Source organism: Lemur catta, chromosome 14, assembly GCF_020740605.2.
Source record: "Lemur catta isolate mLemCat1 chromosome 14, mLemCat1.pri, whole genome shotgun sequence".
NCBI lineage: Eukaryota > Metazoa > Chordata > Mammalia > Primates > Lemuridae > Lemur > Lemur catta.
In genome coordinates, this window is record NC_059141.1 from 32,129,595 (window position 1) to 32,146,606 (window position 17,012).

The following is a 17,012-nucleotide window of genomic DNA, read 5'->3' on the forward strand; positions in this document are numbered from 1 at the left end:
AGACAATTTCTGATAAGCAAGAAACAGAGTTTCTGAACTCTGTGAAAAGACTTAACGGTTGTCCACCTGGAAACTCTGGAACTGCCTAAGCACTTTCCCCGCGAGCACTTTCCACTTCTGTCTCTCTTAAAGCTGTTGGGATGGTGCTGATGACCTGGAGATCCCCCAGGGCGGGAGTCTATTCGGTCCACAGGGTCCACAGCAGGGATAGCCAGGGTCAGTCTTTGTGGGCTCCAGCTCCAATGCAGTGCCAGAAATTATCCCAACAAGGAAGTTCTAACTCTACAGGCCACACAAAGGAAAGGAGGGAGGGACTGGGGGGAAAGGCCCAGGGAAAATGAAAATAGAAAAATGAAACTGAGAAGTTAAAATTATTTTTGGAAAGACTAAGGACTTACAAGGGTAGCTTTCAAAGTAAAATAATCATAAACTCCATATGGGTTCAATTTTGCTTTATTATTCCACAATGTCTTTTTTCAACAGGTCAGCCCTCACATACAAACACATGCACATACACACAAACACAATCTTTGTATTTGCCACCTAAAACAGCAGTCCCCAACCTTTTGGCACCAAAGACTGGTTTGATGGAAGACCATTTTTCCACGGACAGGGTTGAAGGGGATGGTTTTGAGATGATACAAGCTCATTACATCTATTGTGCAGTTAGAACACTCTGATCATGATAATCTGTGTTTGCAGCCACTCCCCAGTGCTAGCATCACCACCTCAGCTCCACCTCAGATCATCAGGCCTTAGACGCTCATAAGGAGCACGCAACCTACATCCCTCACAAGCCCAGTTTACAGTAGGGTTTGGTCTCCTATGAGAATCTAATGCTACCGGTGATCTGGAAGGAGGCGGAACTCAGGTGGTGACTGGAGCAATGGGGAGCAGCTATAAATACAGACGAAGCTTCACTTGCCACTCACCTCTTGCTGTCTGGCCTGGTTCCTAACAGGCCATGTACCGTACCTGGCCTTTAAACAGCTGGATTTAAACTCCTCTCCTTTGAATTGTTAGCAGTTGAGGGCTTCATTTCATGTCACTTAAAATGGCCAATTAATAAGTAGTCCCACTGGGGAGTAGCCTTCTACTTCTCCAGAAACTGTAAATCTGGCTTAAATAAACTGTTGGGCAAGTTACATATCTGTATGTCATATCACCGTCAGGGCACCTTCCTCTGAACACCAAGTCTTGGTTGCTTTCTAGGATAGAAATATGCAGCAAGGACAAGAAGAGGAATATGGCACAGATTGCTGCAGCCACTACGTGCCGTGACTTCTGTCTGTATTACAGTGCTACTTTTACGAATGTCTTATTTGAATTTTTTTAAAAAGATAACAACAAAAGAACTCTTCAAGTGGTTGTAACTTCTGCTTCTGGCAAACCACTAAGAAAAAAAAGTCAAACCCAAAAGATCTAAAAATGAAGGAGACGATAAAATTTGGACCTAAACTTTTAACAGATGGTATTTGAGGAAATATGTCTGCCACCCGTTCTGAGCTTACTCTATTTATCTAAACACTCAGATCCTAACTTGGATTTAAATGGTCCATGTTGACAAAGAGACAGAATCAGATGGCTCCATTCCATCGACACCCTTTACAAAACATACTGCATGAGGTTTGCTCATTTTGTGTTTGTATTTGTATTTGTCCTTAGCTGTATTTATTTCATCAAGTTAACTCTTCGAGGATGGAAAACAAATACACCATCATCTATCATTCCATGCACGTGGAGATGAGATACCAATTTAAGTAGCTTGTAGTTTTGAACTTGAAGAAAAGTGAGATCAAGAAAGATGTCTACCTTCTCAAGTTCAAGTACTGTAGGCAACCCTTTTCTGCCTAAACCCACAATTTGCTAAGCAGTGCTTGAAAATAAGACTCCAGCATTCAAGAAGACATCTATTATTTGTACCCTTTATGGATTAGGGCAAAAGAAGAAAAGTTTGTTTTTATATTTTACTGTCTTTGGGTGGGGAATCCCAATGTCAGACGTGAACTCAGACACATCTTTTTGTCAGAGTTTGGATGTATAAATATCAAATGGAGAATTCTAATGTGGTGCAGACTGTCTAATTTTGGGGACTATCCAATCACAGTTTTGATATTCTGTTATAGTGTCCTTCTTCTCACCTCCTAGCACTCACTACTCATCTGAGTTGTGCTTAGCTATTTATAGAACCAGACCTATTCAGATGGTCCCGGCACTGCTAACTGAATGCCCTCCCTGAGCAGCAGAGGCCTGAGCTCCAATGAAGCTGGACAAAGTGGAGATGGGAGTCAGGAAAAGGCTGAGCAATTTGCTACATTCAAAGGGAGCTCAGGGAAGACAACAATCAGGTCAATACGACATTACTGGGATTTCCAGGTATTTCTGGAGGGTGGAATGGAAGGCAGAGATTGGAGCAATGTTTCTTGGAGAGACAGGTCTACTTAAACAGGATGGTGACTTTGCCTATGAGTAGAGAAAGAGCTGGTAGCTGCCTTGATCCAGGTACATAAAGTAAAACCTTTTCTTAGGCATCATATCCTGAATTTTAACATTAACTATAAGGGATTTACAGACTGCTTATATTGTTCTATCTCTAAAAAGTCATCTAAATTCAGTTTTTCTTTCCAGTTACCCGTGCAGTTATATTTGAGGTCTGCCGTCAGCATATTTTTAAAAAAATATCTATTTCATGGACAGTTAGAGGCTTTCATTCATTCATTCATTCATTCATTCATCATAAAGGCCCAGGCAGAGTTTATAATTTAACAACATCCACGAGAGAGATATTTACTGGGCACCTACTGTGTCCTAGGCACTGTATTAGACACTGGGCTAGAATGATGAGCAGAGTCCCTGCCCTAGCCTAGTGAGGAAAGTGGATATTAATGAAACAATCATACAGAAATATATTATTATGAACTATGATAAGCACTATGAGGAAAGACAGAGTGCTGTTAAAGTGCATAAAAAATTATAGTTGAGAGGATGATACAGTGGCCAGAGGAGGCTTCTTTCTTTGAGAAATGGATTATTCCAGAGAGCTGAAAAATTTAAGGAGAAATAAACCAGCCCAAAAGTTATCATGATTATGTGAACATAAAGGTGATCTAAAAAATAAATTCTATTAAAAAAATGATGAAGACAGATGGAGTCTAAAGCTCTGAAAGTCTCCTTTGCACGATAAAGAATCTCACATACTGGGCATGCTTTTCTTTGGATTTATAGGCGCTTTCAAATAGAGACGTCAAAGGCAGAGTGGGTTCAGGCACAGCTGATGCCTGAAGACATAGCAGAATGTGGAAATATTTGCTTATTTCAAAGAATTTTTTTAGATAAGATACTGACATGAAATGTTCTCTCTTTTTTGGGAAATGAGAGAAGTGGCAAGGTAACATTAGAAAATATTAGAAAAATCTGTGTTAATCCTACAGAAACAACAACATGTTCGAATTTCCCCCACTCCCACTGCTTAGGATTATACTTCCTGCCTCAACAGTGAAGATCCTACTTATAAAAGTGTTTGTCTTGAGTACTATTCAGCATGGGAGAAAAAAAATTATAAAGTTCTAATTACACAGATAATAGCTTCCCAAACCCTTAACACTTTATGTTCCTGGAATGCTTCTCTTTATTCAGAAGAATCTTCTGCCCATTTTCCATCTCTATGTAGTCTTGGGAAAAAATATCAACAAATACAAGCCTTTATCCAGAATACAAAACACATGCAAAGTTTTGAAAGAAACTTTTCAACGTCTGGGAGATCCTCCCTCCACATCTACTTTCCAAGCAGAAGGCTTTAAAAGGGATGAGTGAGGCATAAGGAACCCACGGAATCTCTTTAACATGTACACATTATGTTACTAGAGAGGAGGACAGAAATGCCTAAATCAACAGTCGCTTGGAACATTTTTAGCAGAGCCTCATTCCAGGCTAACCAGTGAGAATTAAGCAGGAAAAGCCTTTGCATGACTCAGAAGCTGCCTTCCCTTATAAAGTCAAGGTTCTCCAGAGTGGCATTTTGACTACTTTTGGAGGAGGGGTTGCCTGCATCTAGTTCTCTGAAGAAGCCATCATTTTCTGTTCCTCTCTACCAAAAAAGTACTCCACCGACAAATATGTGTTCAAAATGCAGATCGTGCCTGCATTCTTTCCGGTCAGAGGAGTGCCCGTGTTACTAGCATCCGCAGCTGGTTTTTGCATAAAATTTTTGTTGTCATAGATTCAAGAAAACAAACATGCTTTCTCAATAAATAGTTCCATTATGAGTTTTAAACCCAAGGTCACCAAAAACTACACATAGATTTTCCAGGATCCAGTCCCATAAAGAATCACCTATATTATGTATCCTTGCTACAAAATAAGAACATTCATAAAATGCATAGATAAGATCACTCAAAACATAACTAGGCATTCTGGTTAGTCAAATATTCTGGATAAATGAGGATGCCCGTATCTAACATATCTGAGTTTCCAGTTTTCAAGGACCTAACTACAAATTAAATATACAAACTACGAGTGAAATGCAAGTAATTATAAACCCAAAAACTAATGAACTGAGTAGTTCACTTCCCTGAAGAAATGTCAAGACCATGAGACACCTAAACATCACAACTAGGAAAACCTAATTATTGTTATAAGTTACAACTAAAGAAAGCAGTTTTATTTGGACAATATAGTTGGTGGAATTCTGGACAAAATATAAATTTGCAGTATGATGATCGTACTGACAAACTCTTGAGATACCATTCATGTAGAACTTCAAATTTATATTTTGTTCAAGTAGTGTCTCTAGATACAGGAATAAAAAGGGCAAACTTGTCAACCATCTTTCTGTTTTAAATTTAGTGACAATTGAAATGAGTTCAGGTATGTGAGCCATCATTGCTTCTGGACCCGCTGAAGTTAATTCCCAGAGATTCAGGCTGTTTTCTTTTTATTGGCCTTTACAAGACATGGCTTACAGTAAGACAATCATGAAACAAAATGTTCTACTTTATATGTTCATCTTTCATCTTTGAAAGTTTAAGAAACAAGGGCTCTTATGCCTATTTTGTGTTAGTATTTGAAGGCTGCCAGGTTGGGCTACATTTAACAATTTGTGTTTAGGTAATGTGGATTATCATAAAATGCACATAAGAGCAGAACAGTATGAGGAACATCATATTGAAAGTCACCAGAATTCAGTATTCCACTGTATTCTCTCATCAGTCCTCACAACCACTTGATGAAGTAGGTGTTACACCATTCCCATTTTACAGAAGAGAAAACTGAGGAGGTAAGATGCTAGCTGATTTGCCCAGGGACTCAAAATAAGTCATCCAAAACTGGGATTTGAATCCATCCCAATTCCAAAGTCCATCCTCTTGCCCCTGCTTTATGATGCCTTTCATCATGGATAGTGAGAGTCTTATCCCGTTCTCACTATCTCAAATTCCAATCAGGTTTTAAACAAGTGGGAGCTCTTCAGTATGAAATTACCCTATAGGGTCTCAATTTTGTTGGAAAAGGAAGTGAATGCCTTGAATTCCAAGCTGCAGCTTTTAAAATTCTTGAGGCATCCAAAGATATCTTGAGGGGCCCCTCCTGTTCACTTTCTCTCGTAGGGGCTAAAGTATGTCTGATGCTAAAATGGGTGTTGTGTAAACTCCCAGGCCGATCTTGGCACACGGCCGGCCCTCTCAGTGCTGTTCAGGCCACTTTGCTCTTTGTGGGATCTTCTCACTGAAGCCTCAGGATCTTCTAATAGAACCCTGAGTCTCTAGTGTTTCTTGCAGTCACTCTGGACAACAAGCATTTAGGCACCACCTGACACCTGATACTTACCTGAATTGATCCAAATTTGGGTGACAACTGCTAATGTGTCTCAGCGATTGGCACTCTATAGTTTCCAAAATGCTTGAGCAGGTTGTATCTTTGACCTGCTCAGGAAACTTGCAAAGTAGTTGCTATCAGGTGTCACTGTCATTTTGCAGATGAGGAAACTGAGATGCAGGTGATTTGCCCAAATCTCACGGCCAGCCAGTAGGTGATAAGGTCCTGGTTCCTGGGGCAGAATTTTAGCTACTTTTGTGAAACTGTCCACTTCTTCTGCCTATTACCTCACAGACACCGTGGATAAACAGGAGAGTTTATTTTTCAAATTCAATATTTCAGAGATCTTTAGAGGTAGACAAGACATTAAAATATATAGGCCCACACACTTATTAATACAATTATAGATGACAAAACCAAGGCCAGAGGGTTTAGTGAACTGTTCAAAGCCACACAGATAATTAGTGGCAGAGCCTAAAATAGAACACAGGCCTCCAGTACTGAGTAGTCCCCTTTCCTGTCTATACATCCGCTATCCACTCTGTTCTCTGAGAATACATGTGCGGGACTCTATAACCTAATGAGAGACAATTATGACAATATTGGTGAAGAACCATGCCCTACTATTTTTCTATGCTTTTGAGAATTCTATGTCACACTATGCTCCTACCCTCTGTCTCAGTGTTTCTGGTGGCTGTTGTTTAAATGCAGATCTCCAGGGCTCACACCAGACAGCCTGGCTCAGGAGACCCCCAGGAATGTACATTTTAACAAACTGCCCAGGTGATTCTGATGACTACAGTTCTATAAGTTTAGGCCATGCTTTAGGAAACTCAGCTCTCACTCTATTTTCAAGGACCCAAGTGGAAAGAAACATTGGTTAACTACATTTAAGGAACATTTTTTTTTTGTAGGGCTGTCCCAAAAGCCCGTCATTCTGATGATCAATAATTGATTAATAGCAAATCAGCCCAAACCAGCAATGCGTCATAAAACTGAGACTCTTCCAATGAGTCTGCTGTTCCTTCAGTACGGGGTTCCTTCACTCAGCAATCCCTGGATAAACCTGTGCTTTGCAGAAGTGCAAAGGGAAGCATGATGGTCACCCTTGGGTGCTTTGCCTAATGACCTGACCTTGCAGGCTGTGGTCCAGCCTGCTTGCCCTAAAGTCTCTGATCCATGCATTGGCTTTTGGTCGTTGATATATGTTGACATACTTAATGTATTTGACCTCCTGTTGCAAGGACACTCGGCAGCCACACTCTGCTTAAGGAAACTAGGGAAAAGCTGTCATGTTGTAATAACCCTGAAATGTGCTAAAGAAAGCCTACAGCTAGAGAATGTCCCTTATCTTATGCATCTAATCTGTTCTTTTCTTAAAATAAATTAGGAAAACTTTCTGAAAATAACAATGTCTGGGATGGTCATTGCAGTTCTTTTAAGGTTTGGGGAAAACAGGAAGTTGCTTAACTGCATTCCTAAGTTTCTACTATATGTTGAAGGGCAGAGTGCCCTAAGGGAATAACCAACACACTGGCTGCCTCAAAGAGTTTGCAACCTAGTGGTGAATGTACTTCAAGTGTGAGAAAATAAAAGAGCTTACATCAAAGAAATGTGCTGATGGAATCACTGGAGTGAGGAGAGAATTGTCCATGTGGAAAAATGCATCTAAGAAGGTTTGCTATAAATGCATTTTGACCAGGCTTTTGAAATAAGGCAGGAACATAATTTGTTGGAGTAAGACGAGAGAAAGCATTCTAGGCTCTGGAAATAGAATACATGAGGGCATAGAGGCTGGACTATATGAATTTGTGTTCTGTGGGGAAGGAGAAAACTTAAGACACTAAAAACGTTTGCAAAACTTGGAGTGAAAATTGCAAGGGGGCAGCAAATGGGAGGGGTGGAAGGGAGCCTCCTTTGAATGTTCATGCTTGCCTAATAGTTTAATTCGTGTAGCTACACAGAGGCAAACAGGCCAGTTTGTACAAAATATGTAGATACTAAATTCTAAAAGGTAACAGAATATACCACTTTGGCATGAGGATTATTTTGAGCTGAAAGCAATTGAGAAGAAGCAAATACAAGAAAAAGCTCTCTGCCCTCTGTCTATTTGCTTAAAAACAGGATGTAAATTTACAAAGGTGTCCTCCCCTCTACCAGGAAGGACAAAAGTTGATCTCCAGAGATGACTTAGGACCTTACTTGCCTAGAGATGGCACAGAGGAATCTACGTCACTTTTACTAACTTGCCTTTATCCACTAGCCCATATATTTGCTTTCCCAAAATTTGCCACCCCTAGAAACTCAAGGTTCTTTTCCTTTGTCTTGTCACTTCTCCAAAAATTTATTATTTTTTGTTGAAGATGCTATATAAGCCAGAGTTCCAAGCCACCTCTTTGAGAATTACTCATCCCTTTGGTATCTCCCATGTATACATGAGGTGTATTTGTTAATAAACTCTGTTTGCTTTCCTCCTGTTAAGTTGTCTTTTGTTGCAGGGTTCCAAGATAAGAACTCAGAAGAGTAGAGGGAAAATTATCTTTTCCTCCCATACAATACAAAATACTTGTATGTAGTAGTCAAAACTTAGGTAGGGCCTGTTGGGAAAAACAGAAACCAGCAATGAGATGCCAGAGTAAGAAAAAGCCTATAGTCTAGCTAGAAGATAATTAGAAAGTATAGCATTGTAATAAAACACGGACATGCAGAAAAGAGAGAATTTTAGGAAAACCCACCAGATTGTATAGCTAAATGTGTACTGTATATCCTGGTTCTTTACAAGCCATATAAGAATATTAGTCTGATTACTGCAGAACCCTCTTCTTTTTGCCCAAAATGGTAGTTCCCAAGCTTGCCCATTCACCTTCTTCACTAGTCATCAGTAAGAATGACATTCGGCTGCAGACAAAAGTCAAATTCACCCTCGAAGGACAGAGACTTGTCAACACTACAGTGTCTCAAAAGAATTAGCTTTTGGTTTGATCCATAGGTCCAGAAGATCTGAGCAAGGGTGGCATTGTTGAAATTGTTTAACTTCCCAGAGTGACTTCTAGGAGAGGGGCAAGAACTGCTTAGCTAAATAAAATCAGGTGAGTATAAAAAAATTAAAATTCCCATTAGATTCTAATCAGACCTCTCCTAGTAAGTCAGGCTTGCTATTTAATCCCTTCCTTCTTGATCAATCTCCTTGATCTTATTATGTATGTAATAAATATGATACTGGGGAGCATACTAGGCATTAAACAAATACAAGTTCCATTCCGCTGTGAATTTTTTTGGAAATAAATTCAGACTACCTAAGACATTATCAGGCATTTGCTCTAGAGCCTGTGTCCTCAAAAGCTGCCCAGAGAATTGGCATCCTAGAAATTTTCCCATATTTCCTTATGAAATTTATTCCTCATGATAGTAATCAAGTGCTGATTGAATGGCCATTTCTTTTCATTTTAGACACTGAAATAGTGTGTGACACTCTTATGTTCATACACTCAGGGTATAACACCATCTGCATCTGCGGTATTATCATCAAAGACGATGAACCCAGAGCTTTTGTTACTGCTCCCTTCCTAAGCGAAAGTTGCAGAACCACATTCAAGAAACTGATAGCAAAGCAAAGAAAGAGGATGCATATCTGAAATACCCTTAACTGGGACTGCCTCCTTCTCTCACTTTTGTTCTTTTTTACACTATCCCTTAACAGCATTTCATGCTTCTGTTCCCTTCTTATTTAAATTAATTATCTATTGAGATACTGTAGGGCATAGATTCAGGGAGCACTGAAGCTGTGATTGGATTGGTTGTTATTGTTTTTTGTACATCTGGGTTTACAAACTGAAGACCCACAGAAAAGATTGATTTAGATTGTTTTCATTTTTAAAAATGAAAAAATTGCATACAAATGGCAATTTCTACCTTGTTAAAAAGTTGAAGATCTGACAACTCTGAATGAGCATGTCAACAGTGGACCAGAGCCCAGTGGTGGCTGACCCCTTGCAGGGGACCTGGGTCCCTTGCTCATCAGAAGCACCGCCTGGCTTTTTCAATCATTCCTCCCCCATAGGCATTTTAATTTATAAAACAAGTCCTGGATTTTGGAACATAGAAGACTAATGCATGGCAAAAATGTCATCTGTAGGTTGTGCACGCTTAGAGAAGCTAAGAAGTAGAAAGGAAATCAATGTGGCGGTAATAATCCTGTCATTTACATTTTCTGGGGCACCATCAGCTAACCCTATCTCAAGGCTTGTGATTTTCATTGAATAGTAATGCCTAGCACTTTCTCGCTGAGATTTAGCAAACACTGTTTGAAGAAAAGGACAAAGGGAAGGTCACATAGAACATCAGAACTAAAAGAAAATTGAGAGGCAAACTAGACTGAAGTCTTCGTTTTAGGATGAATAATTGAGATCTAGAGATGTAAAGACCTTGTCCCAGGTCACAGTGGCGTCTTAGTGGCAAGGTCAAGACTGTGGATTCTCACAGGGGTCTTTCTCCTACTCTGTGACTATTCTTGGCTATACTAAGTTTTCCTCTGATGTGTGTAAATCAGCCAGATTGAAAAAAGCATCAAACTCCTCTAGCTGCATCTTGCATATTTGTAACAGCTGATATTGATAAAAAGGAACAGTGCTGAGCAATGACCTCCCAGACACTTGGCACGTGTCACTCATACTGTATCAAGAGGCCGGATAGCCAAAGAGTTAAAGGGTCTTTAAAGGTCGCTTCAGATTTCTCACATAGTACAGAAACCCTTTCTGTAACAGCCTGAAACCATCTTGGATCCACTAGACTGATTCAATGAACATGGCACTCACCGCCGTGTAAGGCAATCTGTCCTTTGAATTGTTGGGTTATTAGAAACTTTAACCTATGTTTCCAGGTGAAGGTGAAGGAAATATGTTTCCTTCTGGACATAATCCATGAGCGCCAGTTATGCTTTCACAAGAAACATGAAGGATGCTCACTGTTCTACCTCACACATTACTTCTTCCCGAAGTCCTCACTTCTGACTAAGCATTCTCAGCTACCCAGAGCTGCTCCTGTGTGTGGCCAAGCTTCTGAAACTCTCATATTCTTGCCGCACATACCTGGCCATTTCCCTGATTATTAAAAGTTGACAGGCTGGGTACGGGGGCTCAAACCTGTAACCCCAGCACTTTGAGAGGCCGAAGCAGGAAGATTGCTTGAGGCCAGGAGTTCAAGACCAGTCTGGGCAACATAGCAAGACCCTGTCTCTTCAAAAAATTAGCCTGACGTGGTGATGCACACCTATAGTCCCAGCTACTCAGGAGGCTGAGGTAGGAGGACCTCCTGAGCACAGTGAGCTATGATCTGGCCGGTGCAGCACTCCAGCCTGGGTGACAGTGTGAGACCCTGTCTCTAAAATAAATAAACAAATAAATAAATAAATAAATAAGTAAATAGCAATAATATAAACACATTCCCCTTGGTGAGACAGCCTTGATACTAGTTTGAGGTATCCACTAGTGACAAGTGAGTTTTTGAATTACCTTTTATGTCACAAACTAACTCTGCTAACTGCTTGGTGAATGTTTCCCATTGTTGTTAATAACAGTATTGTAGCTCTGAAGTGCCCTGTACTGCCCAGGGAGCATGGTGGTCCTCTTCACACAGCCATACGCATCCCAGGATCCTTCCCTCTACCACACACCCATTTTTTTAGCTGATACAGCTGATATTTTCTCTTCTTTAGCTGATGCCGCCATGGTGTCTATGACTTTGGTCCAAAGCACTATATATATTAATACATCTTCCTTGATATGGATTTCTTCTCTTCCACTGTGCTGGGTTCCAACTCCAAAACACTCCCTGGTGGTAATATCAACAATTCTATATTTATCCACTGTTTTATGTCCAGAGCATCAGTGATCTAGTTTCTAGACTAAATAAGTGACTATCAGTCTTCACAGAAGTCCAGCAAATCCACCCATTCGCTACGTCACCCACACTTAGAGAATCAGATTCAGGCTGGAAAAAGCCCTAGGGTATCATGTGGTTCTGCCTCCTCCAGCTGTTGAGTGATTCCCAAATTCTAGTGTGGCTAGAATCATTGTGGATCCTATCAAAAATAGATTTTATTTTGGATAATTTCTACAGATACTAAGCCCTCAAGAAGGTAGAGCGTAACCCCCCATCATGTAAGTGTGGGGTGTGCATGGTGACTTCCACCCAAAGAGTACTGTATCAAAGGGGCAGAGGGAAGAGTCATTCTTCAGTAGAGAAACCTGACAAACATCAGTCAGGTGATTAAGTTTAACATCAATCAGGCTAAGTCGTCTTGATAGTATCTACTCTTGATATGAAGTGATGAGAATGACCTCAGTCTAGTCATGAGAAAAACATCAGACAAATCCAAATTGGAGAACATTTTACAAAATACCTGACCAGTAGTACTCAAAACTGTCGAGGCCATTAAAAATAAGAGAAGTCTGAGAAATTGTCATAGCCAACAGGACCGTAAGGATACATGACTAAATGCAATGCTGTATCCTGGAACAGAAAAAAACATTAGATAAAAATTAAGGAAATCTGAAGGAATTATGCACTTCAGTTAATAATAATTTATCAATGTTGGTTCATTACTTGTGACAAATGTACCAAAATAATATGAGATGTTAATAATAGGAGAAACTAGGTGTAGGGTACATGGGAACTCTTTGTACTATCTTCACAACTTTTCTATAAACTTAAATCTACTCCAAAATGAAAAGTTTACTTGGAAAAAATGGCTCTAGGATATTCCCCAGGGACTGTAATTCAGGGGTGTGTTTAAGAGGGAGGGGAGTCAGCTTTGTGTGTTATTAACACCTTGTCTGTCAATTCTGATGCAGTCGATTCATAGACCATGCTTTGAGAACCCCGTTCTGTTCTGAAGGTTGTCATCTTTGGCTACCCGTTGGACACCTGTGTCCCACCGCAGATGTTCTGATTTAATTGGTCTGTGGCCTGAGCTTTGGGATTTTTAAAAGCTCCTTAGGTAATTTCAGTTGTAGCCGAATTTACAACTCACTGTCTATACCTGTGTTATCCAATATGGTAGTCGTAAGCCACATGTAGCTATTCAAACTGAAAGGTAATTAAGATCAAGTAAAATAAGAAACTCAATTCCTACACACATTTCAGTGATCAATAGTCACATGTGGCTAGTGGCTACTGTATTGGACAGTGCTGACACTGGACATGATGTTAGGGAAGGAATTAGAGGAGTGAATGGGGAAGTATTTTTCCAGGCAGAGGCACAGCATGAGCAGATGTCCTAAGCTATGAGCTGGTCTCGTTTGTTAATGGGAAAGTCCATTGTTCAGTATTATTAGGGCGATGTTGGAGCATAATAGTTCTGAGGGGAGGTAGAAAAGGTGGGAGGAGCAGGCAAAGTGTAAGCGCAGTTACCAAATTTCTCCTGCAGGAATTTAACTCAGCTTTTAAAGCTCTCTGTTCTTCAGAGCTAAGCCTAATTTCTCGAGTTATCTCTTGATGATAAAAAGAATGTTAAAAGTTCTTCTGCCTCCCAAACCGCACGTGCTATCTTGCAATATGACATGCATTTTGTCCTTTTACAAATAAAAATAAAAATAAAGCACTTGAAGGTGCCCTCTAAATCTTTTAAGTACATTACATTATCTACACAGTCTGAAAAGTTTAAAGAAGTGATGCAAGTTCACTCTGCTTTCCTAGTTGGCCTTTTGGGGATCATGAGCAGGCAGTTTTACAGTTTTCTGATCCCTTCCCTAAGATAAGATTTGTGTATTATGTCTTAAGTGTCTGCTGTGGTCTGACTATGTCTCCCAAAGTTCATGTGTTAGAAACTTAATCTCTAGTGAGACAGTGTTGGGAGGTGAGGCCTAATGGGAAGTGGAGGTCTCATGAATGGATTAATGCTGCTATAAAAAAAACTTGCAGGAAGGGGCTCACCTCTTGCAGCTTCCACTGTGAGAGGACCTAGCAAGAAGGCCCTTACCAGATGCCGGCACCTTGATCTTGGACTTCCCAACCTCCAGAACTATGAGAAATAAATTTCTGGTTTTTTATATATTAATATTATCCAGTCTCAGGTATTTAGTTATAGCAGCACAATCAGACTAAGACAGTGTTTGTTAAATGTTGGTAAGTATATCTAATGTCAACACTATTGGTAGAAATACTTTTTTGAAACTGAGAAAATGTTATAAATGCCTTGACATGCAATAGGAAACACATTAGTTTGTGTGGTAGGATGGGGGAATGTGGTAGGCAGAATCATGGCTACTCCAAGATGTCCACCAAACCTGTAAATATGTTATTTTACACATAAAAAAGGTGACTTTTCAGTTGTGATTATGTTAGTGATCTTAAAATGGGAAGATTATATTGGACTACCCTGGATTATCCATCAGGGTCCCATGTAATCACAAAAATCCTTCTAAGACAGAGGCAAGAGGGTTAGAGTCTGAAATAGAGTTTGAAGATGCTACACTGCTGGCTTTGAAAATTGAGGAAGGGGCCGTGAGCCAAGGAGTCCTGGTAGTTTCTAGAAATTAGAGACCAGAGCGTCTTCACCCAGAGCTTCCAGAAGGAAGGCCTTGATTGTAGCCCAGTGAAAGCCTATTTTGGACTTCTGACCTCAAGAACTGTAATAGAATTAATTTGTGTTGCTTGAAGCCAGTAAGTTTGTTGTAATTTGTTAGAGCAGCAATAGGAAATGAACCCAGGATGTCATATTCTTCTAGTTAAGAGTTTACCTTTGCATTTTTGTTGCCTGATAAAGTGTCTTGCTCACCTCTAGATCTAACTTCCTCTTACACAGCACTTGATGATAATAATAACTAATAATTATATAGTGCTCACATGGGCCAGACAGTGTTCTAGGTAATTCTCACTTATTAACTCTTCACATCTCATTACCACCTTGTGATAAGACATGGTTATTAACCCTATTTATTATATAAAAAAACTATAAGTGCTAGTAAGTGGTAGATCTGGAAGTTGAACTCTGAATTATAACCCCTGTGTATTGATCCAGAATTTTCTGACTTTACACAAGGAGAAGGTCTGAGGGCTAATTGTCACTAACATGCCACATGTCTGCTTTTATGGGAGAGTCCTCCGACTTCCTCAAATTTTGAAATAAATGAAAACACAATGAAAATAAATTAACAAAATCTACTAAGTGTTAGCATAGCCCCAAAATACCAGCCTTTACATCCTCATGGGAGGTGTCAAATCTAATTTCCCATAAAGAAGCCGGGCACAGTGGCTCACACTTGTAATCCCAGCACTTTGAGAGGCCAAGGTAGGAGGATTGCTTGAGGCCAAGAGTTTAAGACCAGCCTGGGCAACATAGCAAGACCCCATCTTTACACACACAAAAAAACTAAAAAATTAGCTGAATGTAGTGGTGTGCACCTATAGTCCCAACTACTCAGGAACCTGAGGCAGAGGGATCGCTTAAGCCCAGGAGTTTGAGGCTGCAATGAACTATGATTGGCCCACTGTACTCTGATCTGGGTGACAGAGCAAGATCTTGGCTCAAAAAAAAAAAAAAAAAAAATTCCCATGAAGAATTCTGATCATGCTCAAATGAAGAACAGAGCATAGCCTGGCAAATCCTTGCAAAGATGAGGGATGACTGTTGATTGTGCTAGTATGGGCTTGATGCCTCTCTCTGGAGCTGTCTTAGAACTCAACCTTAGGTTCTAGAGAATTCTAGGATTGGGAGATGGAAAGGGTGCCTTGCTCTCACTGTGTCTTTTCAGACAAAATGAATTTTCTGAGCTGAAAGAAATAGCTAACGAGTGTTATCAGTCTAGAGAAAACAATTTCTACAGCCCAATCTTTCAGCAGCAGTAGGAAATCATTTTCCCTAGCAGATATCCATATTATATGGCTATTTGCCAGTATTTACATCTATGAGGTGCTGGGGATGAAGAACAATTAAGAAATTTTTAGGTAATTATTGAGCACTCACTTACTACTCAGCTCTGGACTGGGTTCCAAAGAGGATAAAAATTATCCCAGTGCTCAAGGAATTTACAATAAATCATCACTAAATGATGTTACCAAGATGGCATGTGATGTTTGTAGAACAACACGTCTGGAGATGATTCTTGAATGCATGCTTATAGCCTGGGATTTATTTTATAGTATCCCTGAACTGCAACCAAGTTAGCAGACACTTTTTTTCTAATTACTCCATAACTCCTTGGATACAGAAGGTATCTGGCCACTTGACTGGAGCTTTCTTTGTACACACACACATACCCATCCCGGGCTGGTTTCTCTCACTGAAGAGACTTGGATGGGATATGAAAGTATAAATCTCAAACAATAAGACCATTTAATCACTTACTCAGAAATTTATTTTCGGTTACAGGTCCTCCCTGGTTAGTGTCATAGATTGTCTTTTTTAAACACTTGTAAAGAAAACTAACCCTTGAGTTCTCTTATAAAACGTCTCTTTATTCCATCACAGTGTAATTACTGTCAGGGCTGTGGATATACACTACTGTAATCAAGGAAGAAATGACATAAGAATCATAAAGGTGAATACCAAACCCTTCTCTATGGTGTTTAAGGGAACAGTCACATCATAAAGTTATTAAGGACTGCACAGACACTGCTTGGGTTGGAAGCAGGAGGAAGGGGTATCCTACCTCTACTCAAATTGCCCTCTAATCAAGAAAGTATGGAATTTTCGCTTCACATGATCCCTGTGATGAAAACCAATGGGTTAATCCCAAATGCCCATTTTTACGTTGTAATGTGTAGTCTTCATATTTAAACATTCAGACAGTTGTGTTTTCTGATTGGTAGAACAATAGCGAAACCCTGTTATGATTTAGTCTTAAATTATTTTTAATAATCAATAGCACAATTCTTGAAAGATAAATATGTACGTCTGTGTGTGTGCGCCATAAATCAAACAGATCTGACACAGTAACGTGAATGAACAGCTGGTCACAGCTGTAAAATAAAGCCAGTCATTCTGGGATTTTTCTCACATGTCAGCAGTCCAGAGAAATTCTCCCAATATCTGTAAGAAATATTTATATTATGAACTTAGTTAAAACTTTGACTTGGACAAGTGTAGACAAATGTAAAATCCCTGAAGCTATCCATCAACACTTGAGATGACAGCTTATACCTCTGAGAAATGTCAGGGTCACCTGGTATCTGTTTTACCTGTAAAATGTATTAGTGGGCAG